This window comes from Ambystoma mexicanum, chromosome 3q (assembly GCF_040938575.1).
Source record: "Ambystoma mexicanum isolate Mex_15411 chromosome 3q, UKY_AmexF1_1, whole genome shotgun sequence".
In the NCBI taxonomy this organism is placed as follows: domain Eukaryota; kingdom Metazoa; phylum Chordata; class Amphibia; order Caudata; family Ambystomatidae; genus Ambystoma; species Ambystoma mexicanum.
Window position 1 is genome coordinate 906,671,424 of NC_090926.1, and position 27,432 is coordinate 906,698,855.

The 27,432-nt window shown below is 44.9% G+C and overlaps 1 protein-coding gene across 2 annotated transcripts in view; it reads left to right on the plus strand.

Annotated features, from left to right (window-relative positions):
• CEP112 (centrosomal protein 112) overlaps positions 1-27,432 on the plus strand; it is a 3,147,769-nt gene that overhangs the window by 2,762,175 nt on the left and 358,162 nt on the right. The gene's annotated exons all lie outside the window — the stretch shown is intronic.

Consider the following 27,432-nt stretch of genomic DNA (forward strand, 5'->3'; position numbering starts at 1 on the left):
CCCCCACTCATGCAGTTTTTATTAGGCGACCTCCAGCGAGGAAGTGAAGTGAGATTGTATCCTTGTGCACCCTTGCTGGGAGAAGCGACAAAGCGGAAATAAACAGGTTAATGTTATGTTACGTTATTTGGCATTTGTATAGCAATCTATATACGTCATTGGTATGACCTCAAAGCGCTGGTAGGTTGAACGCCCTCGGGCACCATATTCCACCGTATTCCAGGTCAGTTGAGAGAGGAGGATATTGTAGGGTGCATGGGGGCACCAGTTATGTGTGCAGCTGATATAATTGCCTAATGCAAGCTGCATTCTAGCATTAGGTGTGGTGATAATGATATCAGTTGAATGTGTGTAGTCTGGCGGGTGGACATCCAGACTGGGTTCTGGCTGCGTTAGGCCTGAAGGACGCTTATGTAAGCAGCTAGGCCGGTTTGTCATGGGGAATAGCTGCGGTTTATAAGAATGATGAGGTGTCGATGGGGTAGTGTCATATATGAGCAGCTAGGCCGAATTGATCGAGGGGTATAGCTGCACTCTAATTGAGTGATGGTGTAGAGTAGAGAGTAAACATAGTGATATGGGAGGGGAGTTATTGGGTGGGGTTATGATCTAAGGTGATCCATATTTTCCGGATTTTGGGTGTGGGTTGCTAATAGTGAATTATTAGGCGTAGTCGGTGGTGATAATGCTCGGGATTTCATTGAGCTATTAGCCATTAGTCATTGGTTGCTAGGTTCAGTCGCTTGAGATGGTGGTGGTTGGTAATTTACGGAAAGAGACCCGTCTTTAGGGTTTTGCGGAACGTCATATAGTCTTGGGTGTGTCGAATATGTGGGGGAAGCGAGTTCCACAGAGTTGGGGCCAAGGTTGAGAAGGCGGACCCTCCGATCCCGACAGAGTTAGAGGTTGAAATTACCAGAAGGTGGGCAGTGCTAGATCTTAAGGTGTGGGAAGAAAGGTATGGTTTTATCTTATTTTGTAAGTATAGTGGGTCAGTCTTGTGGACTGCTCGGTGAGTGATGCAAAGGGTCTTGGAAGAGGCCCTTCTTCCGACTGGGAGCCAGTGGAGTGTTCAGAGAGCTAGTGAGATGTGGTCTCTAGGGTCCAGGGCAAGGAGCAGTTTTGCAGCAGTGCTTTGGGCTCTTTGGAGTTTGTTGAGTTGATATGCCGGGGCTCCTAGGTATAGGGAGTTAGCTTAGTTGAGTCTCAACCTCACAATTGACATAACTGCGGCAAGTCGGTTCGGGAAGGAGAGGTAAGGAAAGATGCGTCTGAGCAGTTTGAGGTGTTAGTGACAGCATTTTGACACATTGTTGATCTGACGGGAGAGGGTGTTTCGCTCATCTGGTATCCACAGGGACGCCACCCAGCCGGGTTACTCGCTGGTATGCTTCTCAGCTTTGCCCTGATGTGGTCTGTGGGGAAGGTTCTGCCTGAAAATACAGGAGGACTTTGTTCAAGACTGACCGACTGGGGTAAGTATCCTCCCTCCATCCCCGTATTATTTCAGTCCCTCTGGTACCCTCTCCTCACCTTGTGGTAGAATTAGGCGTGCTCTCCGTCCTGCCTTCTTTGCAGGGGCGCGTTGTCTTTCATGGGCGAGTGCAGTCCAGTTACTTCACTGACGCCGGCCCGTTTGATAATGTTCAGGTAGGTCTTATTGCTGTTCTTTAGTTTTGTTGCTATCCTGCATGCCTTTCTTTGTTTAAAATGTCTCTTTTTTCTCCCTTAGGTATGCAGAGCTTCAGCGCGGCAAACTGGCTTGGTTGAGCCCCGCTGGTAAATGATGGCGCATTAAGAGCGCTATGATGCGGTAAGTAAGCGCTATGCGCAGCGCTGCAAAGTCTTGCCTTTGCTAAACTGTGTTTTCCTTCCTTGTAGGTCGCGGTGTTCTTCAGCCGGAATGTCCGGAGTGGTGCCAGCCGAGAGGCGACCAGCCAGGTAAGCCTTTTGAGCAGTTCGTAATTTGTAAATGTCTCTACTGCTTTCTTTAATGTTGCCTCTATCTTCCTCTTTCAGGTCGATCTGTCCAGGGGGCGTGCAGATTCGATGAAGCTGTTCTCAGTAGCTGCAAGTGTTTAAAGATAAAGACGGCAGGTAAGATGCTGCTGCTAAGGATGTTCCTTTTGTCTCTTTGCAGGTTCTGATTCTCCGAGGTTCGAGGGAATAGCTGGACACGGTGAGCGTCGCGTTGCAAGCTGCAAAGTAACGCGGAGCGTGTTGCCTTGCTCGGGTGTGGTTTAAATAGCCCCAACAAAATAGTCCAGGTAAAGTAGTCCCTAGGCTACCACACCGAAAACACTAGACCGCATAGCTTGGTTCTTCGGAACCAAGCTATGTGGATGCCTCCATGTTGGCTGACAATACAATAAAGTAGTTCCCAAGCACATTTTTTTTTATGGTGTATGAGCCTGGCGCCATAGGCACCAGGACTGGCCCCATGAGGGCTTTTGAAGAGGATGCCAGGCTCTAGTGGCCCGAGTCCTGACTCCACCTGGCCAATGCGTTTGCCAGAGGGGGCTTTGGGCGAGGGTCGTGACAGGGTTGTGACAGCACTCCCCCTTAAAGCCCCTCCCATGGTGTTCCTTCTGTCTGGCCCAGGTTTGGTTGGGAAGTTCTGATGGAATTTCCTGATTAGACGTGGTGCGTGGATATTCTCACTGGGCTATCGGGATCTATCTTGTGCTCCAATCCTTTCCAATCAACGAGATAATATAGCTTGGTCCTAGAGTATTTAGAGTCCAAGATATCTTTGACTTCGAATTCTGGTTCTCCCTCAACAAGTATGGGCTTAGGTGGTGTCCCAATCTGTGTGCCGGGTTGCATTGGTTTCAGGAGGGACACATGGAATACCGGGTGGATGTGTAGATTAGGTGGTAAATCCAGTTTCACGGCTGCTGGGTTGATAATTGCTTTAATGGTATAGGGTCCTAAGAATCTGGGATGAAAGGTCTGGGTTCCCTTGATGGGTACGAATTTAGTGGCTAACCAAACTTTGTCTCCTACTTGTTAATCAGGGGCCTTTTTCCGGTGTTGGTCGGTGAATCTCTTTTGTTTTTCTTTGGCATGAATAAGGTGTTCCTTTGCCCTTTTGAAAGACTGAGTAATGGTTGTGTGTAGAGTCTTTACTGCTGGCATTTCCAAGCTGGCTGGAAGGTATAGTTCAGAGGTACGTGGATGTCTGCCATAAAGGGTATAGAAGGGCGTTTGTCCCGTGCTTGAATGCAAAGAATTGTTATATGCATATTCGGCTATCCATAGTAGGTCTTTCCAATTCCTTTGTTCGTGGTGCAGCATGCACCGTAAATATTGCTCGAGTATCTGATTGGTTCTCTCGTTTGGCCGTCCGTTTGGGGATGGTGACTGGTAGATAGCCGAACGTTGATCTGCGCCATTGCACAACATTTTTTCCAGAAGTTTGAAACAAACTGACTGCCTCGATCAGAGACCAGAACTGAAGGGAAGCCATGTAGCTTAACCACGCCCTCCAGGAACACTTTTGCTAAAGTGGCTGCGTCTGGGAGGCCTTTGAGAGGAATAAAATGGGCCATCTTCGAGAATAAGTTCACAACTACAAGGATGGTGTTGAACCCTTTGCTTGGAGGTAGATCACTGATGAAGTCAAGGGAAGAGTGTGCCATGGAACTGGAGGAATGTCCAATGGTTGTAGGAGACCAGGTGGTTTTTGTTTCTGTGATTTTATTTTGTGCGCAGGCACTGGCAGGACTGAATATACTGAATGATGTCCTTACGCCAGGTAGGCCACCAAAAGTTCTCTTTCACCTTAGCTAGGGTTTTGGCGATCCCAGGATGCCCTTCGATCAGTGAATCGTGATAGTTTGAAATAATATGCTGTTGTAATTCCTTCTTGGGTACATATAGGCGATCCCTAAAAAAGGGTAGATGGTCCTTGATGGTATATTGTTCTCCTTGAGTTTGCCATGCGAGGTAGGCATCAGGATTCATTGTCCGTTGGATTTCTTTTCGTAGTTCTGCTTGTGTTAAGTCTGTCGTGATACCCCAGAGTTTGTCTTCAGGTATAATAGGTACTGGGTCTGGAGTTTTATATACTATCTCATCTATGCCCATGCAAGATAAGGCATCCGCCTTTCCGTTTCTGACTCCTGGTCAAAATGTGATTACATAATCATATTCGGCGAAGAAAAGGGCCCACCTTAATTGGCGCGTAGAATGGGCCTTGGCTGTTTTGAGATATTGCAGGTTTCGGTGGTCTGTGATGACTGTAATGGTGTGTCTGGCTCCCAGAAGGTAGTGCCTCCAGGCTTTAAAGGCGGATTTGATAGCCAGGAGTTCCTTGTCAGTGATGGCATAATTAATCTCTGGAGGTGAGAACTTTTTCGACCAGAAGGCCACAGGATGTAGCTGGCCGGTTTCCGGGTCTCTCTGTGAAAGGACAGCCCCCATTGCGAGACTGGACGCATCAGTTTCAACGACATAAGGGAGGGCTGGACGTGGATGTTCCAGGATTGGAGCGGAGGTAAACCGTTGTTTAAGTTCCTGAAAGGCTTATTCTGCTTCTTCGGTCCAAGCAAACTTTTTATTGTTTTTTCGTAATAGTACTGTGATTGGGTGCACAACCTGAGAGAAGTCTGGGATGAACCGGCAGTAGAAGTTTGCAAAGCCCAGCATGCTTTGTACCCCTTTCAGAGACGTCAGTGAAGGCCATTTCAGAATGGCATCTACCTTGTGCACGTCCATTCTGATGCCTCCTGGAGTAAGGATAAAACCAAGAAAGTCTACTTCAGTGACGTTAAAAAGCATTTTTCAAGCTTTGCAAACAAGCGATGTTGACGGAGCTTGGTGAGGACTGAACGAACATGCATGACATGATCTTGTTCCGATGCTGAGTATAATAAGAAGTCGTCTATGTACACTAAGGCGCACACATCAATTAACTCCCTTAAGACGTCATTCATGAAATATTGGAATGCCGCAGAAGCGTTGCATAACCCGAAGGGCATGACTTGATATTCAAACAAGCCGTACTTCGTATGGAAGGCGGCTTTCCATTCATCTCCTTTTCTGACTCGGACCAGGTGGGACGCTCCTCGAAGGTCCAATTTGGTATAAATCTAGGCATCTTTAACTTGGTCTAGCATCTCAGGGATAAGTGGCAAGGGGTAGCGGTTCTTCACGGGGATCTGGTTCAATGAGCGGTAGTCAATACTGGTTCTCAAGTCTCCTTCCTTTTTCGGTACGAAGAACAAAGGACTGTCTGCGTTGGACTTTGAAGGACGGATAAATCCGTTTGCAAGGTACTGGTCTAAATAGGATTTCAAATTAAGGTTTTCTGGTTCTGAGAGAGCGTAGATCCTGCCGCAAGGGATTTGTGCACCAGGAACAAGGTCGATCTGACAATCATAGGGCCTGTGCGGCAGCAATGTATTGGCTTGGTCCTTTCGGAAAACATCCTGGAAATCATGATATTCACTTGGCAAGGTATTAGTTGCTCCCAGGGTTGATACTGTCGCTCCGGGAGTCATGGGGATGCAGACATTGGGTTTCTCCTCTTGGTAATAGCAGGCTGGGGAGCAGCCATCGGGGAAGGTTAGTTTTCGTGCCCGCCAGTCTATCAAAGGGTTGTGAGCAACCAACCATGGCATCCCTAGTATTAGCCTGAACTGAGGTGCCTTGATGAGACCGAATGAAATAGACTCCCGATATCCGTCCTGGCACAGCAAGGTTACCCTGGCTGTGCACTGGGTTACTGGTCCGGAAGCAATTTCTGTCCCATCCACGTGGTTACCTTGTCCATAGTTGCGTTAGAACACAAAGGAAGCCCCATCTCTGCTGCCAGTTCTTGATCAATATAATTTCCAACTGCTCCGCTATCGATGTATGCTTCAACGGCATGCATTCTTGACGACTTGTAAGAGGATTCAATTCAACACTACAGCTAAGTCAATGCCTAGTCTGGGATACTGAATGGAAACCCTTATTAATATATCCTTATGTCCAGTTCATGCGTTCTGGATGACTACCCCTATATAACACCCCTCTCTTGGAATCCCCCTGACCCCACTGAGCCAAGAAGTAGTTCTGTTTTGCAAGTTAAAAGGTTTATTTGATAATTTAAACAATAGATATATATATCACACTTTATAATAATTTAATAATTGAATATAACACTTAATATGAGCAGTAATCAATAATGGATAGTCTGGCACTGGCACACTTGTGAATAGGAACGGAAGAATAAGGTGGTAGAGAATACTTTATATAAGTTCAGATGGATGTAATGTTGAATGAAAAATGCAATACAGAAAATACTCAATATGATTTCAACATAACAATGTAATCACTTTTCTCTGGCAATTCCCTCCCCCCTTTTATGCAATCCAAGGAAATGGAAGGAAAGCACACAGTTCTCAGAAATGCAATCAAATGTAATCCTGTTCACCCCAGCAAGCTTAGACTACAGATCGGAGTTTTAAACACAGGCCCAAAATGCTTTTACATGTGCTGGCAATGAAGTAAAAAAATATGCTAAAATGCTTTTAATTCCCTCTAGAGGTTTAGGGTGAGTGGTATATGCTTTGAATAAGTTCAGGATCACTTTAGCAATGCTCTATAATGGTTGTCAGGTTGCAAACGAATTTTTTCTTTAACGGAAGGCAAGCAGCAGCAGATTTTTACACGTGGAGAAACTTGCAAATCGCGGCAAAATGTCAAATCGCGGCAGATTTTTCCGAGTGTGCCGGGCGCGATTACAGAGGAACTACAAGGACTATCACTATCGTTTTGGGGTCCTAGGAAAGCCTAGCCCTAGCCCTAGAAGTTACTGCAAGTCTCTAGCACAAACGGTCACGGAGATATGAGCGATTAAAAGGAGATATGAGCGATTAAATAAAGGTCGTTTTTCAGATTTGAAATTTTAAAGTTCAAAAAGACAAGTGCAGCTTGCAACTAGAAAATGACAGGTGACAGCTTTACAAATGACAGGTGACAGTTAGGAGGCAGTTCTACTTAGATTAAAATAGCTGGGATTATATTATTTTAACTAAGAGATTGGTTCTGCACAGTTCTGCTATGTACTCACAATATATTTTAACATAGAATGGGCCTCGCCACGGATCTGGTCAGGTTTTGGACTGGACTCCGGTTCAGCTCTCTGGTTCTGCTAACAGCGGTCTAGGTCAGCTCTACTCTGCTGGTCTGGTCTGGGTCTCTGAAGGTGGATAGATTGAAGTCTCTATGTTGGCTCTCTGAAGGTTGATGGAGGTAAAGTATGGATTTTCCCGGCAGAGCTTCCAGCTGCAAATGGATTTGAAGGTCCCTATCTGTCCTGTCTGTCTGCTTTTATCTGTTTTTAAAATGGGTGTGTGTGCAGCATCACAAGACCCTACCCCTCTCCACTTGTCATTGGCCCAATTCTCCCCTCTCCCATGATTGGGGAAGGAACTGTGAGTCAGAGCGATGTCATTTTACAGCCTGCAGAAAGTCCCCTCCTCCTGTCAACTTGCACACAAATCTAGATTTGAACCAAATACATATTTGCAGAGGTACATATTGTTTAAAATTACATGCACCCCTCACATATCACAGGAGGTATCCCCTGTTCAAACTCTGCTCTTCCTGGGGGCTTGCATTCAGAAATGGCACATATTTCACTTTTTAACTGATTTTGCAATGTCGGACATTAACCCAAATTTACACACGTGTGCGCAAGGAGTATGGACATTAGTTGATGAAGTGTCAGATTTTTCACATGCACACATTTTGAGTAATATCCTCTTTTCCGCTAAAACCCCCCTGAACATACCACCGGGTCCTAACACGTCTTAAAATGTGGGCCGAAAAATCACAAGAACTATGGTGTCATTTAAATAATTTTCACAAGTCCGTACTATGAGTTATTCATCTTTTTAGAGTTATGTTCTGGCCCCAAAGGGGTGTGGTTTCCCCCCAGCACAAGGTTGAATTTCTGGTTTTTCCAGTTCTGCCAAGCCAGCTTGCTCTCACAGGCAGTGCCCCTCCCCTGTCCTTCCGGGAGGAAGCTCCATTTACGACATCTGCAATAAACCATCTGCCTGGGTGAAGGGGGTTGCATTGTTCAGAGCTCCTGTATTCTGAGGGGGCTCCCCTTAATTCAATTATCAGAGAGATGGCATATCCTTAGTGTGGCCAGCAAAAGGCAGATAGGCCTGGGAACACAGCTGTGACTCAAGTTTCACTCCTGATGGGGGGTAGTTGCCAGGCAAAATTGGAATCTCTTTAAGCCAGTTTTTAGCTACATGTCATTTCTGTTCCCCAGTTTAAGTCAAGACAATGTTTACATATGCAGCTAGAATGCTGATTCTAAGTTTAAAACTATGACATTTAAACAATTGCAACCTATGTGACACTCAAAGTAGGTCACTCATTTCTTTTAAACATTTAGATTTTTAGTGTCTTTCAGTCCAAATTTACTTAAACTGCTGAAATCCACAGCTCAGCCAGTCTTGTTATAAACCTTCAAGTCACTTCAGAATATAACTTTACATTGGATCCACCTCTCAGTAAGTCTTTCTTTGGCATGTTTTGGGTTCATTTATTCAGTTTTCTACAAAAAAGTAAAATCTGGTGTTGTTTTAAAATGCCGGCTTTTGGATAGTGGTGAGTACTGGTACTGCACCCCTTTTTGGGATTTAAGAAAATGAATTCCCAACAGTTATGGGTTTGCTTTTGGCAATCAGCATTGCCATTCCCAATGGTTTCAGACTACTGTGTGGGTAGTCCAATGGTGGTTTTAGGCAGTGCCCTTCTGTGCCCATAACATCGGCAAAAATGAGTGGCAGCCTATTCTTCATGCATTTCCCTGTGCATTTTCTGGGAAGCTCTGGCCATCATGATGTTTTCCATGTCAATACTGCACAGTTTTGAGGTAGGGCTCGGATGCATGGGTAAATACATCCCACAGACTGTTGGTGGTTACTTAAGATCACTGGTAATGCAAAGTGCGAGGTCAGCAACTCTTTCTTCTCACTCGACAAACTGACCTCTACGTTTGTCGAGCGTGGTAGTTTTCCGATTCCTTAGCTTCATCCTTCTCTGTGGCCCCAACTGTTCTTCTTGAGGGTTTTACTGGACAGTCCTTCAGGAAATGTCCTGGTTTCCCACAATACAAACAAAGCTGTTGTTGTCTTCTTTTGTCCCGCTCTTGTTTTGTTAATGGAGGCCATATCCCTCCAATCTGCATGGGTCTACAGCATTTTCAGGTACACGGGGTGTGTTTTCCCTTGGTCGAACATACACGGTCCGTGGGTCCGTCTTAGACCAGTCTGCCTTTCGGTCCTGCAACCGGTGGTCTAGCTGCCCCACCAGATTTATGAATTCTGCACAGTCTCTGGGTGGATCAACCACCTGGGCTAAGAAGTCCTTTAATTCGCCTCGTAGGCCTCGATGGAATAACGTGGTTCTTTTGTTTTCTGGCCACCTAGCTTCGGCAACTAGTCTGTTGAAGGTAGCAATGGATGTCAACAAGTCCTGATTCCCCTGTCAGAGGGACAAGAGTTCATTGTCTACTGCTTGTTCCTGGGTATGGCGAGCAAAAAGGTTTTCCATTTCGCTCTGGAACCCCCCAAAGTCATGTAATAGAGGATCGTCATGGGTTACCAACGGCACCAACCAATCTGCTGCACTACCACTCGGGTATGATAAGACAAAAGCTACCTGAGCTTGGTCATTTGGAAATGCTCCAGGCCTACAAAGAAAATGAAGGCGGCACTGATTGATGAATGCCGCATACTTCCATGGGTCGCCTGAGAACCTTTCTGGTGGTGCCAGGGGCACTGTTCCAGGTAACGTGATCTGTACCGGAGTGGGTGGTATGGCGGGGTTTTGTATCATTGGATTGCTTCCAGGTAGAGACATCTGTCCTGCCTGCGATTGCAAGTATTCCCTGCTAATCTCTTCAGTGCGTTCTTTGGTCACTATTAGGTCTCTCCGGAGGGCATTAGTCTCTTGTCGGGCGCAATGAACCTCAGCACGAAGCTCTCCTAGTAATTGGGCCAATTGGTCCATTTCTGATGTCTCCATGGCGCCCAGGTGTATTTGTTATGGTAGGCTTCGTGTTCTGTTACGCTCACCTGGTATCCACAGAGACGCCACCCAGCCGGGTTACTCGCTGGTATGCTTCTCAGCTTTGCCCTGATGTGGTCTGCGGGGAAGGTTCTGCCTGAAAATACAGGAGGACTGTGTTCAAGACTGACCGACTGGGGTAAGTATCCTCCCTCCATTCCCGTATGATTTCAGTCCCTCTGGCGCCCTCTCCTCACCTTGTGGTAGAATTAGGCGTGCTCTCCGTCCTGCCTTCTTTGCAGGGGCGCATTGTCTTTCATGGGCGAGTGCGGTCCAGTTACTTCACTGACGCCGGCCCGTTTGATATTGTTCAGATAGGTCTTATTGCTGTTCTTTAGTTTTGTTGCTATCCTGCATGTCATTCTTTGTTTACAATGTCTCTTTTTTCTCCTTTAGGTATGCAGAGCTTCATCGCTGCGAACTGGCTTGGTTGAGCCCCGCTGGTAAATGATGGCGCATTAAGAGCGCTATGATGCGGTAAGTAAGCGCTATGCGCAGCGCTGCAAAGTCTTGCCTTTGGTAACCTGTGTTTTCCTTCCTTGCAGGTCGCGGTGTTCTTCAGCGCGAGTGGAAAGTCCAGAGTGGTGCCAGCCAAGAGGCGATCAGCCAAGTAAGCCTTTTGAGCAGTTCGTAATGTGTAAATGTCTCTACTGCTTTCTTTAATGTTGCCTCTATCTTCCTCTTTCAGGTCGTTCTGTCCAGGAGGCGTGCAGATTCGAGGAAGCTGTTCTCAGTAGCTGTGAGTGTTTAAAGATGAAGACTGCAGGTAAGATGCTGCTGCTAATGATGTTCCTTTTGTCTCCTTGCAGGTTCTGCTTCTCCGAGGTTCGAGGGAATAGCTGGACATGGTGACCGTCATGTTGCAAGCTGCAAAGTAACGCGAAGCGTGTTGCCTTGCTCGGGTGTGGTTTAAATAGCCCCAACAAAATAGTCCAGGTAAAGTAGTCCCTAGGCTACCACACCCAAAACACTAGACCGCATAGCTTGGTTCTTAGGAATCAAGCTATGTGGATGCCTCCATGTTGGCTGACAATACAATAAAGTAGTTCCCAAGCACATTGTTTTTTATGGTGTATAGGCCTGGCGCCATAGGCGCCAGGACTGGTCCCATGAGGGCTTTTGAAGAGGATGCCAGGCTCTAGAGGCCCGAGTCCTGACTCCACCTGGCCAATGGGTTTGCCAGAGGGGGTTTTGGGCAAGGGTCGTGACAGAGGGATGAGTCCGTGATGCAGCCTAGGTTTTTTACAGAGTCGGAGGGGGACGGAAGTGGTCTGAGGGACGTGGGCCATAGGAGCGGAAGAGGTAGAAGGGTAGTTTTGCCGCACACCAAGATTTCAGTTTTAGTAGAGTTCAAGAGAAGGTGGTTTAATGTCATCCATCGATCAATATCGTGCAAACAAGCTTCAAGGTTAGGGTTGGTGCCTGATTTCGGAATTCTTAGAATGATTTGGCATTGTCAGCGTAGTTGTAGCAAAAGCTGTTGTGCATGCGGATGATTCCATGAATGGTGGTCATATAGAGGTTGCACAGAAGAGCGGATAGCAATGCGCCTTGCGGTATTCCAGTGTTCACTGGGCGAGCAGCTGAGACAAAAGGTGAGAGGAGGGTTATTTGTTTCCTGTTGAGAAAGGAGGCAATCCACTTGAGAGCAGTGCTACAGATTCCAAGGGAATGGTGGCAGTCAAGGAGGATTGAGTGGTTAACCGTGTCAAAGGCTGCAGAGAGATCGAGGAGAATTAGTGCAGCGCATCCTTCAGAGTCTGCGGTGAACTTGAGGTCGTCCCAGATCGAGGTCAGAGTGTTCCATGTCGCAGTCTGAAGCCTGATTGTGCGGGGTCGAGGAGACAGTTGGCTTCTACAAAGGCGTTTAGCTGGCAGTATGCTAAAGAAATCTGGTGTTGGAGATTGCTCTGTAGTTTTTGGGGTCAAGTAGGTCGAGGGATGCCTTTTTATCAAGAGGCTTGACACGCGCTATTCTGAAGGCACCAGGTAAGATGCCGGAGGAGAGGGAGTAATTTAGCATTGCTCTTGCATGTTCTCCTGCGCAGTTAAATGAGAATATTTCTATGAGGACAGATGCGGGGCAGAGGTTTTGGGGCGACCCGGATGGTTTGCTGGCAGATAGTAGGTCAAGGAACTCGGTTTTGGAGATGGGTTTGAAGGATTCAAAAGTAAGGGAATTGGACGTCAGGGCAATGGGATCAGGGAAGAAAAGAGGTGTGAGGGGGAGAGGAAGGACAGTTTGGTGTTAAGGGATGTCAACCTGTGAGGAGCGGTGGTGTGGAAGTGTAGGGAGACGGAGTCTCATTGTGATTGAGAAGGGATGGATTGGATAGAGGTGCAGGTGGGTTTGACAAATTCTGATATGGAGTTCTTTGCTGTGGTTGCCACAGTTGAGAATTTGTTTATTGTAGTAGGCTTTTTTGGCTTTTCGGAATTCGGCTTTGTAGATATGGTGGTGCATGGCGAACATGGATCTGCTGAGATCAGTTTTGGATGCTCGCCATTCGCATTCAAAGAAGTTGTTTTGTTTTTTGGCATTCCTCAGGAGGGGTGTGAACCATTTTGGGGGACGGTCCATTGCGTGAGGAAGCGTGGCGTGAGGGGGTGAGAGGAATTAGAGAGTCATTCAGCCAGGAGTCGAAACAGTCAATGGTTAATGTTCTATCTGGGGGGAATGTTGCAGGGGGGCGAGGCATCAGGGCATCGGCTGGGTCGGGGAGGATCTTGACTTTGTTCCAGTATTTGAATGATAATCATAAAAATATCTTCTAATAGTGCTTCTGTGATCAGAATGAGGGAGCGTTATAATTCCTCCAATGTCTGTTCCATTTCCTCTATAGTTATGGGAGCCCACCATAGGGCACGGTACTGGAGCCTTTTTAGCACAGCAAAAAATAATATTTCCCTTTAAATGTTGGTTGCGCTGTGATGCGTAGCACTGTAGGCGTGGCTAGCACACACTAAAGCCACCCACCGACAACACCCATCAGTTCTTTGTCAGGCTTTTTGTCAGCTAATTCATTTTATTAAGGGGGATGGCGGATAGGATGGATAAAGGAAAGGGGACTATGGACTAAGAATACAAAAGTCACTACGGTGAGTAACCTTTTCTTACTCGCCCTTCTTCTTTCCTCTATAGATAAAGATTAAGTAGCACTAACTACACTGGGAGGCGGTTAACCTAGTCCCAACCAAAAAGGTTTTGCAAAACTACTTGACCAAAGCTCACTCCTGCTCTGTAAGCAGAGTCCATGCAGTAATGCTTACAGAAGGCTGAAGGAGAATCCCACATAGCTGCTCTGCTTATAACATCCCACCGAACGTTCCTTTGGTAAGCCACAGTCATCAACTTGGCCCCAACAGTATGCACATGCAGACACTTAGGATGCTGCTTGTTCTGAAGTGTTTAAGCCTGAATAATGGAATCTATACGCCATATGAATACTGTCGCTTTAGAAGCCTGGGAACCTGGATTCTTGCCCACAAAGGTTAAAAAAAGACTATCCGATTTTCTGAAAGATTTAGAGCGATCAAGGTAAAATGTTAGTGCTCTTCTGACATCTAAACAATGAAGAGTTATTTTTGCTTCTGACTGAAGAGAAGGGGATAAGGTAGGCAGGACAAACTGGGATTGATATTTTGACTCATTGTTTGTCCAGTTCCTGATTCCAACAGGAAGCTATCTCGAACTGGAGAGGCCTCATCCTCAGACAAGCAAATGGAATAGCTAGAATGCCGGACACCATCAGTCCTAGTAGATGCAGAAACCAAGAGGCTGGGGTTTATTTACCACCACGAAATGACTGGTAGCCAACTTGATATTGTGTATTCTGCTGTGGGAAAAACTTTCCCTATGCTTGCATCCCGTAGGAATCAGATGAACTTGAAGTCTTTCTTCAGATTGAATGAGAGGCCAAAACTGAAAAAAGTAGGTCCAGCATAAGCTGAAGAGACTCCTGAGCTTGTTGAAATTAATCCACTCGAATCAGCCAGTCGTCTAGGTATGGATAAACATGTACATCTTAACGACGGTAATGGGCTGCCAACGGAGCCATCAGTTTTGTGAAAACACAGGGAGATGCAGTCAGTCTAAATGGCAGAACTCTGCATTGAAAGCTGTGACCTGCCAGAAAGAAATGTAGGAATGTGTTGTGTGCTGTTGCAATGAATATATGTAAGTATGCTTCCTTCAGATCCACAGTGAACATTCATTCTCCCTGCTAAAGGACAGATCGAATCCGAGTAGGCGGTATCTTGAGTTTCTCTAGAGGGAGGTAAAGTTTGAGGAAGTATAGATCCAATACTGGTCACAGGCCAATCTTTTTTTTCTTTGGTACATTAAAAAGACGAGAGTAAAATACTCTCACTCTCTCACTCTCTCTCTCTATAAGGGACTTCCACTATAGAGTTCATCTGCAGCAGGTTGTTGACCTCTAGGAATAGGGCTGCTGAGCATACTTGAAAGAGGGGAGGAGATGAAGGCGGAATTGGTAATGGATAGCCTCGAGAGATTACTGGGATGATCCAGGAATCCTCTGAAATTAAACTCCAGTTGTGGTGGGAATCTGAAACTCAGTCGCCACTGGGGGAAGAGTGGATCCGGACAGACACTTCATTGTTTTTTAGTGTCTATAGAGGTAGAAGAGAAAACTCTTTGTGGCACCTATCCTGCTGCCTGGTAGCCACAAAAACCACCAAAACCTTTTGACCTGAAATCCAGTCCAAGTTATCAGGAAGACTAAACATATTTATGTGGGGCCTTAGTAAGGACAGTCAAGGATTTTGCCATCAAGGTAGACGTTTTCTTTTTGGTTAGCTTATCATCTCTAGATGAATAAAACAAACCTCCAAGTCTCCTTCTATGGAACTTTTAGTTGCCAAGAAGATTTGTGAGAGGGTGAATTTAGGCGGAGGTGCTGAACGCTAGGGGTGAGATACCATGAATCTTTGTTGCCAAGACTCTTGTGGTTGATGCTGAGGGATTTAAAGGAATGGTTCGGTCAAAATTTTGTTTTGTCCCTATGGGTCGGCCATGTGTTTTTAAGCCTAAATCGCACGATTTTAGAAAAATTTCCTATGGACCTTACCCGAGTTTTCGTCCATTAAACGCACGCGAAAACAGGCAGCAGGGCACAGCCATTTTGTGATGGCCCCATCGCCCTGGCTGACCTGCTTTTGCAGCACTAAATCATATCCCCCGCCCTGAGCGTGACATTATCAAAACATTCATATTCCCCGCCTCCTCCGTGACGTTACTGTGCTGCTTAGGCAAACGCGCCCAGTTGTCTTCTACACGACTTCACACAGAACCCGGAAACCAACACAGATCAACTCACAACACAGCGCGCCACAATTCGGAATATGAAACTGTACTTTAAAATCAAACAGCAAGAGGGTACATTTGGTAAAGTGCATTTATTTGACATTAAATGTTTATAGAATATTCATCAATTTGCATATGAAATCAGAATGTGATATTTTTTTTTCTTTTCTCTCGATCCGCAAATCCGTAAAGGTTTATCGTGAGTCACGCGCTGTTCCTTTATGGTACACAGGGTGTTGGTTTTCGTTAAAAGAAGCACTTTGGTCGCACAGTGAACTGCAAGGCTGTTCCATCAACTAGGCACTAGGCCAGCGTAAAGGTGGATATGTTGCTTCTAGCCGCGTAAGGGCATATGGGCCCTTGGCGATCGTCCCATAAGATCGTCAAAGTGGTGCAGTTGTTTACGATAAGCTGCAGCTGGCGGTTGAAAAAACCATCTGCCGGGGTCTGAAACTGGTTGCAGTAGCAATAGGGTAGGATATACTTGTTTTGAAAACATAAAAATTATAAATAGTCTCGCTAGCCGATCTTTATTACTATTATTAATTTTATTTATTACGGCCGATCAGAAACTATTTGCTTGCAAGGATAGTTCAATGGAGAATGTTCGGCTCTAAAATCAATGCGAAAACTAACAAAATAAATCGAGGTTAACACAAAATGAGAAACGACTGTTTGTCTACATGCGTGTGGAATGTGGACCTGCATGCCCATGTGCCCGGTACAAAGACGATCCCACAAACATTTTACATGCTCTTTGTTCATTCATCCATTCATTAATTCTTCATTCCGGTATAATAGCGTCTAAAGAGTTACTTACATTATATTTGCAATTTCCATTGTGTTTCTGCGTAATGCAGTCTGTAAATCCCACTGTGCTCGTGACAACGAATTTTCGTATACTGAACTAACATGAAACCCGGTCTAGTTTCCGAATTTTCTGCCTTATCGACTCTTACGTTATTGCCCACCTCCTTCAAATGAAGCCCTTTCGGCATGGTCCCTGTCTCTCAAGGTCAAAAAGCAATAGAACCTTATACTGCCAGTGAGAGTTGTGGACCTCTTCAGGCCGCAAGCTGAAAATCAAAGCCGCTGACCTTCACTCGAAATGAGCATACATTTTTACTTTGCAACATCCCGTAGTAAAGCCATCTGTGAGAACTTGAATTTTCGAATCCATCTATGTACTGGGCCTCAATGTGCAAATGCGAACTGGCTTCTCTCCCATCTGCAACGGCTCGCTTGGCGCGTTCTGAGGCCCCCAATTTTGTCCTCGTTGTCCGTGAGCTTTGCAGCCCTAGAGAACCATAACTATGGGGATATTGACGTTTTGGGGGAAGGTCAGGGAAAGTATAAAGTACCCGAGGAGTTGAGCTGAAAGTGAGATTTATTGTTTGTTTGTTTTATTATTTGCAATATGCAAGCCTCCCCTTGGTTAACAGTGCGCAGTATTTACATGAGATTGCGAAACTTAATTACATCAACAAAAATATATACATACACATATTGACAAGGTGAGCGATATGAGGTGAATAGAGAGAGAAGTCAAAGATGACACCCAGGTTGTTCACCACCCAGGATGGGGAAGGTAGGGGTTTGGGTTTGCATACTTTGTATGTACACTGTACAATAAAACATTTTTACAAAAAGACAATCAGATTATAATGATTTAAACCGGGATTTGTACTTCTCAACGAGTTCTTCTTTGGGTGGACATGGCACAGTGGCAATGTTTGGTGGCAATGCATCAGTGCTCTGCACAGAAACGCTCAAAATTCCATATCTGTGCTTCTCGAGTACAGCAACAATAAGGCCTTTAACAAAGTCGAACTCCATTTCCTCATAGACTGGTTTGATCACCCTTTGCTTACTTCTTTTTGCAAAGACCGTAGTGTAGCGAAGCACCCCTACATTACCTGTAGTTCTAGATTGTTCACGGCACACATTCTCGTTATGGGCCAAGATCGCAAGTAGAGTCCTATGTTTCATGCCCTGCATGCTGAAATGCAAGCGCTTTGGCCTGTACTTTAGGCACATATTGTGGAACACTTCCAAACCTCCTGTGTGACAGAATTCTGTCAGCCCCCTCAAATCTCTTGATAGAGTTTTATCGAAAACAATCTTCTCAATGGCTTTGTGTGGGTGAAGATGGAACCAATCACTTCTTCTTCCATGCCTCCTCTGGGGACAAAGGGCCATGTTCACGTTGGTGGAAATGTAGGTTTTCTGTCCAGCGGTGAACGTTGGTACAGTGGTGCATCAGCGACCGCCAATTTTCATGTAGGATTTCCACTGACCCTTCACAAGTTTTGGAGCTCCACCAAAGATGGTTGCTGATAGTCTGGGACCACTGTGAAATACTTTCCAAACCTTTTTTTTCCCTGAAGCCGAGATTTTCTTATTGATTGATTTAGCAAGATGCCATACATCAAATTGATGTTTAATATGTGGGAACTGCTCTCTCATTGTCTTGGCAATTGAAACGTGTCTGTCCGCGGCTATGAGGTCGATGTGCATTCCCCTCGATTGTAGATTTTCCACTGATTTTATAAATCCTAGTTTCTCCATGGCCACTGAGGATTTACATTGGGACACCTGCACGACCACCAAACTCACAATTTTCTTACTATCCATGTCCTGAAAGTGGTAGGTGCAGTACTTGGCAGAAAATCCAGGGCTGTCGCACTGTCCATCGCTGGCTTGCCTTAATCGTTTGCCTTCGAATGTACTTGCTAGAGACAATTGTTCAATTTTCCAAGCATCAATAATGGCCGGAAATAGATAATCACGTTGGTATCTGTAGTACTGCGCTTTTTTAAATGAAATGCAGTCCCACAAACTGAAAGAAAGACTTTAACTTTCTAAAACTGGAGCCACTAAAAAGTGATGCAGCTGCACACAGTAGATTGCCTGCTGGCAGTTTCCCCAGCATTGGTTGTGCAGACCATGAGAACGTATGATTTCATCTACAGGCGGCATGTATTGTGACGTTACTGCCTTGTTTTTGACGAGTCACATGAATCAATGGCTTCCCACATACTTTCCCTCTGACGGAATGCCCACATTTCAGCATACTTATAATATCCATCAAACAACTGTCGAATACTATGTATTTGCCCTCTTTCATTAGACTGTCATCCGGCATCACACTTGTTTCGGCTGCATCGTTGAGGACATATCAGCAGCATTGAAAGAAATATCGCCAATATCAGGTTCTGATTCGTCGGTGAATGCTGCTGCTGGTTCATTCTCTGTTATTTCAACATCTGTTACTTCAACATTGATGGGAGAACACAACATTGTCGACAGCTTTTTGGGTGGCATTTTTTTGGCGGGTGTAGATTGTGTGAATTGATCTGCGACTACTTCAGAGCTATCTTCAATACATTCAGTATCATCTTCTTGTGGTGTTGCAGTCGCACTGTAGCAATGGTCCATTACAACTTTACTGGATTCTCCGGACACATTCAATTCATGTTCTGGCCATTGGACATGAGCATCTCTAGTCTCAACACGCGGCGTCTGAATTAATAGTTCCCCCATAGTGTAAATGGTCTGGCAAGCAACATCTCTCATTCGCTTCACTGTCTGTGTATGTATAGTTCGTACACCCATGGGTAACTAGAGGACAGATTGGAAAAGGGATGTTCAGTTTAAACACAAGATAAAGTATAGTTCAATTGACTGGAAAAAAACATAAAATAGTCCCCAGCACAAAAAAATTTCTAAAGTTATGAACTGATTGTAACTAACCTTATTTTTGTTTCTTTTCTTTGCAACTTTTTTGACTTGACCTTCAACATCTGCACGCTGTAGCTCCGATTCGTTTCCGCATCTCTTCCCTTACTGTTGCGCTGCAACGACTATATTTTCTGTATCCGCATAGACAGCATGGATTGAGGCTCCATCGACTCCCTGAAACAAAGTACTTTCATTACTATGTATCACAATATTGTTAGCATAAAACGCACGTGAGGACGAACACACAGGTACATCTCAATAGCTAAACATGATTTAAACATTGTGTAGAACAATCAAACGACAAGTATTCGAGCTCTGATGACCTAGTTCGATGGAACTGTCAGTATCCATACCTCTGGCTCTGCATGGAATGCCATGAATTATTGTATTGGAGAGGATGCATCAGCAACTCCCTGAAACACAGTACTTGTTTTAGTATGGTTTTCAATATTGTAAACATACACACACTTGGGGTCGACGGCACAGGTACATATAAAGAGATAACCACAAATGATACTTTGTCTAAAAGAATCAAGGAATATTTAAATATGATCAGATTTAATCGACTTATTTCTCCGATTTCTTTACATCTGCATCATCTAAATGGGATGTTGTGATTGTAGTGGAAGCTCCATCGTCTCCCTGAAACACAGTACTTGCGTTAATAGGGAAGAAAGTATAGCAAATGGAATCACGTTATATGATCATGCTCGATGGAGCTGTCAGTATCCATACCTCGTGCTGCTGAAGAATATCTAGGGATGTTGTAAATTTAGTGCGCACTTCCGAAAGCTGTTGCGCCGATTCGTATCCGCATGGTCCTGCTTCCACTTCCCCAGGAATTACTTGAATGTCAGACTCCGCATCAAGTGCGGGGATTGACGCTTCAACAACTGCCTGAAACATAGTACTTGCATTAGTAAGGATTACAATATTGAAAACATAACACACACTTGGGGTCGACTGAACAGGTACATATCAATGGCTAACCACGAATGAAACATGGTGTAGAACAAACGACAAGTGTTCCAGTCCTGATGATCACGGTCGATGGAGCTGTCAGTATCCATACCTCGTGCTGCTGAAGAACATCTAGGGCTGTTGTCAATGTGGTGGACGCTTCAACATCTCCCTGAAAGACAGTACTTGCATTAGTATGGATAACACTAATTATAACTGAAAACAAACACCAGGGGACGAAGGTGTATATCAATTGGAAAGCACTAACCAAACAATTGGTAAAATAAGCACACAATACATAAAAACTATTACTTGACATGCATAAAACAAGTCTGTAGCGGAATAGCCAAGTAAGATTGCCTGATACATGCTAGAAGTGGTTGATAACTGCGAGCACCTCACGGAAGTAGAATGTTCTTGCTTCAGATTCAAGGGATAGTCAAGCAATTGTAAAGGTAAATTATTGTTTGATAATGAAATGCCAATATTTAAAATTGCCATGTAAGGAGACAGAATACTTGAGTAATGCATTTGAAAATGCTCAATATAGCACAGTTCCCTGTGCCCATATATAGATTTCGTTTGTGGGTTATGAAATCTAAAAATAATATATTGACAAATTTCATTATTCAAAAAGCTATACACTCAGATCAATGTCGAAAGTATTACAAATTGGAAAAAACACCTAAAATATCAATGAATCCATTCAGCTACCTACACACTACCGCAAGGCCTAAAGCTAAAAACGGACACTTGACTCACCAGTGGCGAAATGAGGACGGATAGAGTGGGAATAGCGTTTGCGAGCAATTTTCGTGTCGTTCGCCGTTTATTCTTCTTTGTTACCCAAGATGTGGCGTACATGTTCGAGGGAAAGTTCCGGCTGCAGATGCGGTATCGATCACCCCTCTTGTCCTCAAAGACTTGTTGGACTCTACTTTCAAGCTCATGCAGTGGATATCCGCAATGTCTGACCCATTCTCTTATTTGATCAACAGTTTTCGGGAATACATGCATTGTAGTGCCTTCAGATTTAGCATGGGTCTTCGAAGGGCAACTGCTAATCGAACAGGCAGGCATTGTTGAAAATTCTGAAAAGTAAATATCGACATTATTAAACAATCTTGATGAATAAAAATGTGATACAAAAGTAAATGAACCATACAATGTTCAATGCAAAGTTTGTTTTACTCGCCGGAACTATACCAGTTCATCATGTGCGGCTTAGTGTTTGCATAAGTTGCACAAATTTGTAAATGATGTGACTAAACTCTGAACATGTGACTCGTCCCTTGGATGTTGTGTCTTGCACGAGAAGGAAACATGCTTACATTATAGACTGGACCCCCGAAGGATGCAATTCGTTGACAATTGACACAGATGAAAATAAATAGATCTATCGATAGCATACCAATTGAAACTCAAGTCAATAGCAATGAGCCAAATGAACATAGCACTATTGGGTACTCTAATCGCAAATAGATAGAAATTTAAAAATGACCAAAGTATGAGTAGGATACATGGCCTTACCTTGACCAACAAACAGTTGGATTCAGCAGGCCGAGCAGTATGTTGCAGGAGAACAGGTAGATGGCCACAGGTAGCACACTGACGAGTTTGCTCGAAGTGGTCACAGATGGCACGACGAGGAGCAGTTTAGCATAGATCTCAGTGCTTCTCAGGTAGAACGTTCAGGAGTTGACTTGCAAAGCACAAAGATGTTCTCATGAGACATATCAAGTGGTTTATAAAGTATTAGAAACAGGGGTGTGTTTGTGAATGAATGACGTGTGTATGTCGTGGTATTATGTGGATTTCAGGGGAGGCCTGCCTGCAGACACAGGGTCTGAGGAGGCCATGTGAGTGATTGCCCCTTTGGCGTGGGATACCTTTTGAAGTGTACATGGTGTTTGGCACCTTGGCCGTTATCGCCCCTGACAGCACACCATGGCAGCGCTCATGCACGGGTGCGAAATGCCTTTGATATGGGAGGGGGGGTGGATGGATTGGCCGGTGGGCGTGCAGACAAGGCACAGGAAGACTGCTGAATGGAGACACACTTATGTGGATTGCAGGGGGGCAGCCTGCCTCAGGGGAGGCCTGCCTGCAGACACGGGGTCTGAGGAGGCCATGTGAGTGATTGCCCCTTTGGCGTGGGATACTTTTTGAAGTGTACATGGTGTTTGGCACCTTGGCCGTTATCGCCCCTGACAGCACACCATCGCAGCGCTCATGCACGGGTGCGAAATGCCTTTGATATGGGAGGGGGGGTGGGTGGATGGCCCGGTGGGCGGGCAGACAAGTGTGTGGGAGCGAGGGGCCATAAGGCCCCTCTCATCATTTACTTCTCAGTAGAAACTCGGACCAAGTGACTCCAGTAGTGGGTTCGCCCCTTGCCCTTATGTGATGTTAACTTTGGTTGACATTCGCGTAGATGGGACCACTGAGCAGGACACGGGGCATCCATTTTTGTACCCCCTTTCGACTCCATCTTGGTGACCAGGCCTCACTGCGATAGTACAGCGCGCAGAGCACATGGCCCCCACCCTTGTTCCTACTCTGACTGGAAAACTCCGGAGGTATTTACAACACCTAATAAATGTAACACATCACTCTTCCTCTGAGATCACTGTCCTGCATGTGAACCAGCCTGAACTAAGCACATAGCTCGTTCATCTCCACAAACGTGTCCTTGCCCACGCACCCTCGCCAGTGAAAACTTATTGCCATTCTGACCCTGTGTCCCTGCAAGGTACTCTCTTCATGTGCCAGACCACTGACCACGCTATGATGCCCACCTAGCAGATCCCCAACTAACATTAGACCCCTACCACAGTATATCGTTGCCTATCAATAACAAATGACACATACCGGAGATTCCTGTGAGCACAGACCCACACTTCCCCCACCAGTGTGTTAATTGATAGTATAGATATATGTGTGACTTTTATAGAGACATAACCTACTGAAAGACTTTGAACAATTGTTATTTAGTGCATGCATTATTGAGAATATATTATGTTAGCTTAGATAGTGACCACCCCGCTTCACAGCGACCTGACCTTCACCCATTCGGAGCACAGATGTCTGACGTCCATCCTTGAATGGAGACACACTTCATTCATTTAAAAAATCAAAACAACCGTTGTTGAAATATATTTGGTGTTTTATTTTGTATCTTATTTTCATGGCACAAAAATACAAGACTTTACACATTGTACAGCTCAGGTTGCAGCACAGCGAGGCAAAATCCCCTGTACTGTCCGCTGTCACTCGGGAACGTTTCTCTTATGGCACGAACGGCACAGGCGGGTATTACTCTTCGAACGCGGTTTCCAAGCCTCCCGTGAAGCCACCATGTAAAGGAACGATAGGCCACCAGCCGGGACCACCTGTTAAAAAGAATGAAACAAACTGTTTTTAAATGAACAAGATAAGTTTATTAAACGTTTGTTGTCAATGACAATTCTTGTAACTAATGGCATTCTGCTTGGACAAATGCTATCTAGAGACTGCACACTATTTAATGACTTTCATGCGTTAACATGATATGTATATGTAATTTTGGATATAGTAGAAGACCATGAAATAGGAGTGGTATCACAAGCAGAGTATACTTACTCGTTACTCGGATTACGAGGACAAACGGTTGCGCGAAGTTCGTGCATAAGCACCATCATTATCCTCAACACGGACCGTGTGAGGCAGGCTGCCGTGAAGTCTAGCAGCTCGGTGTGATGCATTGCGGTCGTGGCTCGCCTTCCGAGATGTAGGCCACGCATCCCGAGTTTTCACAGCAGCAGCAGTTCTCCTCCTCGGTTGGCATTAGCTTGCACCGATTGCATGTGCACCAGGTGGAAACACCGTCCATGCGACTAGGTCCAGTGTCTTCATCCGTTGATTCGTCCTGCCAACTGCCGTCCGAAGCCCCATCGTTTTCTCATGTTTCCCTTTCCAGTAGTTCCTCCTTGGTATACTCGGGCTCGTACATGTAGGGCATTATTGTAGCCATTGTGTGGTAAACAAACTAAAATAATTTATAGCGATGGTACAGGTGTTCACACGGGCTACAAGCAACGAAGGTAGCTGACCAGAGCACAGAAACGAGTCACAGAATACTCAAAGAAATACAGTGAGAGGAATGGAATCGAAAATCTGCTGCTGTGTGTTGTGAAACGGTCTCTTTATACTTATTGAGGAAAGAGGCGTCCTGCCATTTCCATGTTGACACGTCATTAGCTGTAGCGCAGCGATTGTTGACACGAGACATGCTTTGGCATTGTGAAATGGCCGGTACGCGTCTGCTGATAACAGGCTCAGGGGCGGGGGATATGATTTAGTGCCGCAAAAGCAGGTCAGCCAGGGCGATGCGGCAAGTGATAGGATTATCACAAAATGGCAGCGCCCTGGTGCCTGTTTTCCTGTGCGTTTAATGGACGAAAACTCGGGTAAGGTCCATAGGAAATTTTTCTAAAATCGTGCGATTTAGGCTTAAAAACACATGGCCGACCCGTAGGGACAATAAAAAATCTTGACCGAACCATTCCTTTAAGGATGAGCCTGTGCTCCACTGGGAGCCAGTGCAGTGCCTTTGAGGAGGGAATGGGGTCCCAAGGTTGGAGAGAGCATATGAGCCTTGGTGCCCTGTTCTAGAGGTGTGCCGACTGTCGATAGAGTGTTTTGTAGACCGCATGGCAGCAATCTAATCTCGTGAGAATGAGGGCTAAAGTAACATTTATTTTCCGAGGTGTGGTTAAGCAGGGGAAGTTTTTCTTCATCATGTGAAGTTGGAAATGAGTAGACCAAGAGAATAGGAAAATTGAAGAAGTACCATGTTTTACAAAGAATATGTGCTTATATTTCACTTACATTCTCATGCAGTACGGCAGAAAATCACAATTAAAAGGTACTACCCCATATTCCATTTACTTCTAATGTACAGTGCAATTTCAGGAAAAACATATAACGCAAACCCTGTGGGTCTATTAGGAAACGATAAGAGATACTGTAGACAGCATTGATACTTCTCCGAATAGGAATCAGATATTTCCTACTAATGGATATGTGTGTTGGAGAAAAAAAAGGAAATGTGTTAAATCCTCATCACAAAAACAATATTAATTTCAGAAAAAAAACCATTGATGATTTCACAAGCCAAGGAAAGGAGGTTAGTCCTCTAATTAAATAGCCCATTCGCAGGATTTTACGATATCGGGTAGACTTCGGAAGGCAACCCTGAGGTGAACCAATGATAATGTCGAACTGGGCGCTTCCCTTCCTCTATATAGTCTTTAATTACACTTCAAGGGTTGCAGCCATGCTGGTTGACAGCCAATTGAGTTGAAACAGATTTCGGTTTAGCTGTAACTGCCATCAGGTAGTAAAGTGGAGAAGTGTGCTTTAATTTCACAAAGAACAGTTCCGGAATGGTGAAAATGATTGCAAAAAGTAGTCATCTGTTTACAGTAAAAAATAAAAGTAATGGAACACCACTCCCGACCGTTCCCGGTCTCTTCGACCACTGGCCAGTATCAGTAAAACGTGCTACAATACGACTACATCATCTCAATAACAGCATCAGAGTATGTAATGGCTCACCTGCCAACACTTGCCTGACGAAGAGGCAATAGGTTTCTCCCCTATTCTTAATACTTTGCCTACAAGTACTGCTGACCCTAGCACCTTACGAAACTCCACACAAAATGTTTTTTATTGTTTAAAGTGCTGACCTAGCGCAAGAGAATTAGACATTAGTTATGAGGAAGAGGGATAAGCGAAGGGAAATGCTGAAGGTTTGCCCTAATAGCCTAAGAAAAGGCGAACACACGAGAATCTGGTAAGAAAGAATGTTTTACACAGAAAGCCGATACCTGCGGTGTCCTGCAAGACTCGTGTGGTGTGCTTGCTCTTACAAAGGTGTGAAAAGATTCCCCTATCACTAAATGGAGAGAGAAGCTCAGAAAAGAACAACTGGGGGATGTCGTAAAAAACCAGGCATCCACATCAATCTAGGGTAAACAGAGGTGATTTATTTGTTGGCTTGCAAGTTAATGAAATAGTATCCGGCATCTAACCGGAACCCCCATTGACTGACCTGACCTGCCCTACAGCCTTTATAGGTCACTAGTCACCTGACTGGAAAAGAGTTGAGAATACTACAGCTAGTCCTTCCCTGTATACCTATCCTGCCTCTCACCCAAGCAATACCCCACTTCATTAGACTGAATAGTCCTTCCTCATTGTCCATGGCCGGATGTGACTTATGGGGATGTCCTTCCGGTCAAGCGGGCTTGGAAGAGGAATGCAAACCCATTGCAAAAGAACCTCCCACCCCATCCTGCCACTAACATGTCTACATTTACTAGAACCGTCTTCTTTCACAGTAATTAAAAGAAGATCAAAACTTGAAGATATGACGAAGGCTGATGAGACTCCCAGCGCAAAATACAGATAATATTAAGATAAGGAAGAAAGCGGGAAGGGTAGTAGACTACAAGTCAAACCCTTTTCTGTTCTATATGACGTAGGTTCATCTGCAAAACACGCAAGAAAGGTAAACGAAGTGCTGCAGATAGGGTGGCCTTGGTCTGCTAGTAATCTGAGGATAAATGCAAAAAGGCATCAGCGACCATTCTTAGAATTTGTCTCCTTTGAAAAGCAAATGTATCTTGTTGCTAATGTTACGTTATATATTGCATTTCTATAGCGCCCTCTGCCATATGTTATGGCATCGAAGCGTTTTTGCATGTCAGATGGTACGATAGAACATTCAGTAGTGGTAGGGAGAAGCAGAGTTGGGTAGATATTTGGGATGCTGGTGAGGGATAGATAAGAGGCTCAGGAAGGCATTGGAAGGAAAGGTGGAGGTCTCAGATTTATCCTCTTCAATCATAAACCGTGAGGACACTGCGCATGTTGACCCTCCTCAAGATTATTGTGATTTGTTGGCTCATTTACCTGTTCAAACACATATATTTAAATTATCCTTGTGGCTTAAGCTGAAACATTTTACAAAATGGGGTATGATAAAAGGCTTGAAAGTGAAGGGGAGGGTGACTGAGGCAAACGTGGATAGAGTGACTCAACATAAAAGCCCAGTAATCCTTCTTGTGACACTTGAATTGTGAGACCGTGAAAATAATATGCAGTTGGGATGGCCTCTGAGTTAAATTATTTACACAACATGTATTGGTTGCGTGAAGCGCCATACACATACTGTCATGGATCACGAGGGGGGATATGCATAAGTAACAATGAGTGCCCTAAACATATTTGTGCTTATGATAGCTTCATGATACGGGAAATCTGGCTCACTGCTCCACCTC